Source organism: Suricata suricatta, chromosome 7, assembly GCF_006229205.1.
Source record: "Suricata suricatta isolate VVHF042 chromosome 7, meerkat_22Aug2017_6uvM2_HiC, whole genome shotgun sequence".
Lineage (NCBI taxonomy): Eukaryota > Metazoa > Chordata > Mammalia > Carnivora > Herpestidae > Suricata > Suricata suricatta.
Window position 1 is genome coordinate 72,912,758 of NC_043706.1, and position 3,009 is coordinate 72,915,766.

Sequence of the window (3,009 nt, forward strand, 5' to 3'; positions counted from 1 at the left end):
CCTTGAGAAGGCCTGGGCTATGTCTGTTAAATGTCACACAAGAATTAGTGAAAACAAAAGTGCAAGTCACCCAGATTTGAGAGGTCACCTCAGAGCAAAATCTGCTTCAAGACTCCCATATCTCTGGGATTAGATTTTTGGCTTCATGAGTCTTGATTATATTTTCAGCTTTTTGATGCTTTTAAGAAAACAATATTTAATTATTTAATATAAAAGTTTTAGGTTTTCCCTCCAATGGGAGAACCAATCTGAGCATCTAGTCAGGTATGTTACTTAAATTTTTAACTTGCCCACTTCATTCAACAAAATCTAACATTACTCAATATCATTAGAATCTTCACAAATATTATAAAGGACTTAGAATATTCACATTCTTCTGTTTCCTTCCTATGTTTTTTCTTGTTGTCACCTTTAGTTCTACCTGTTTACCCCTGGATTCATTTTCTATTGCTGCTGGATCTGATTATCACAAACTTACCTTCAAACAATGTAATTTAATTATCTTCCAGTTCTATAAATTGGAAGCTCGACATGAGTTTCAGTAGGCTAAAATAAAGGTATTAGCAGGACTTCATTCTTTCTGGGGGCTCTAGGAGTAAATCTGTTTCCTTATCTTTGCCAGCTTCCGGAGGCTACCCATATGCCTTGGCTCTTGCCTTCATTCCTCTGTCATCAAAGCAGCTATGGCAAGTTATGTCTTTCTGACACTGCATCTCTCTGTGACTTTTCTACCAGTGACACATCTCTTTCTATCATGGCACCTTGGAAAGGATCTCAGCTTTTAATGACTCATATTATTAGGTTAAGCCTACCTAAATAATCAAGGATAATCTCATTTCAAGAACTTTAACTTTTATTATATCTGCAAAGTCCCTTTTATTATGTAAGATAACATACTTACAGGTTCCTAGGTTTAGGACATGGTGAGGAGGGGGTGGCATTATTCTGCCCATTGAATCCCTAATCATTTTTTATTCTTATCCTTCTTATTAATAATACTCTATGCTTAGTTAGGTTTACCCATATACTTTCCAGGTTTTTTGCTCATTGTTGCTTTTCTCTTTAAACATTTTTTGGAGGTTGGGGGAGGGACTTATAAATTATCTTCTTAGAAAATTATATATTTTATTAATTATCTTAGCAAAGTCCTATAAATAATATTTTTAATCTGTCTAAAGTTATCTTTGTCATCCTTTGCCTAAATAATGGTTTATCACAGTATAGAATCCTAGGCTGACTCTTAGTTTTCCTCCACAATATGTGTTGCTCATGAGAAGGCAGCTGTCAGTCCAGCTGTATTCCTTTTATTTAATTAATTTTTATCTCTGGCAGCTTTTAAGATTTTTATATTTATGTTTCATATTCCTTAAAGTTTTATTTATTATTATAGATTAAAATGTGTTTGTATTTAATTGGCTCAGGACTCGGTATACCACATCAAATTGAAGACTCATGTCTTGCCTCAATTTTGCAAACCTCCATTCTTTCTTTACTTCAAATATTCTCAATCCTCATTTTTATAATTTGTTCCCTTCAGAAACCTTAATAGGTGAATGTTGGACCTTACTATTTTATCCTCAAATCTTTTTATCTTCTTTCAGATTTTCCATCTCTTTTGCTCTCTGCCTACATTCTGAGTAATTTCTCTTATCTATTTCTCAATTCACTACTTCTCTCTTCAGTTGTATCTAATCTCTAATACCTCTAATACACTAATTCCTAATGCCTTGAATCACAATGAATTTTAATTTTAAATACTAAAGCTTATATTTTAGAAATACTATTTTTCATAGCATTCACTCTTGCCTTACGGTTTCTATGTCTTCTTTTATGTCTATATAGATGTTATATTTATTTATTATCCATCAGTAATCATCTCTAAGGAACTCATTAGTTTAACTGTTACTCTCCATTCTTTCTCTAAGCCATACTTACTCAAGCCATAGATTTCAATGAATATTTATGGCCAATTCTATCTAATCTGTATTTTGCTAATATATGTTCCTTCCCACCAAGTAAGTTGCATGCTTACCAAGTGTCTATTGTGTTCATTGCTAAAATTATTATGCCTAATAGTTTATCAGGTATATAAGTAAATTAAATATCAATTAGTTAATAAAACATGGATGTAAATAGAAAATAAAATCTTTGAAAGATCTAAAAAAAGCAAATTGCAAAAATAATCTTGTTGAATTAGATACATGTATATAACTGTTAAATAAATGGAAAACTTATAAAAATTTTAGAATACTTCTGTCCTTAGGTAATTTGTAATTGTATTTAAATTTCACACAGCTATAAACAAGAGCCAAAACTGGGAGACTGAGAGTCTAAATAAAGCATTGTCTAGATAAAGCAACTAAAACCATGAGAACTACATTCAGCTCAACCCAAAGACCCCAATTATCCATGTAAAGATTAGCAAATGAGTGTATATTAAAGTTAAATCAATACTTTATTATTTATTAAGATATTAATTTAAATAAATAAATAAAATATTAATAAACACACATATTTATATTCCTGATTTTATCTAACCTTTTAAATTAACCAAAAAATCTTTGTTTACAATTTGATTCCTAATTTTATCTAACTTTTTAAATTAACCAAAAAGCCTTTGGGGTTATGATTCTTCTGTTTGTAGCATCAGATGACTTTCTCTAGAACATTTGTGTGTGTGTGTGTGTTTTGTGACAGTATAGTGTGTCCTAAGTGGTGGAAAGAATACCATGGAATAGCACAGAATACTGTGGACTAGGCTGTCCTGAAGTCCTAGATATGTCATGAGTTTCAAACAAGTTTACATTTAAATAACCTGCATGGAATTCTCATGTCACAGCACTGCAATACCAGGTCGATGTGCGGAGTGGACGGAGCAAGCTCCTATTCCAGCTCCCGGCTCCAAATATCCATTTAATATGTTGTCCTCGGATAGAAGATGTATCAGATATTAAACTGACAAGAACAGATAGACTACGCTTGATCTTAGCCAAAAGGCCAAGAAGCGAT

At 32.0% G+C, this 3,009-nt stretch overlaps 1 non-coding gene across 1 annotated transcript; it reads right to left on the reverse strand.

The window, feature by feature from the left end:
- Positions 1–2,819: 2,819 nt before the first annotated feature.
- On the reverse strand, positions 2,820–3,009 carry LOC115297357. Its single transcript, XR_003911436.1, has one exon. It is a non-coding gene; the product is annotated as a U2 spliceosomal RNA (small nuclear RNA).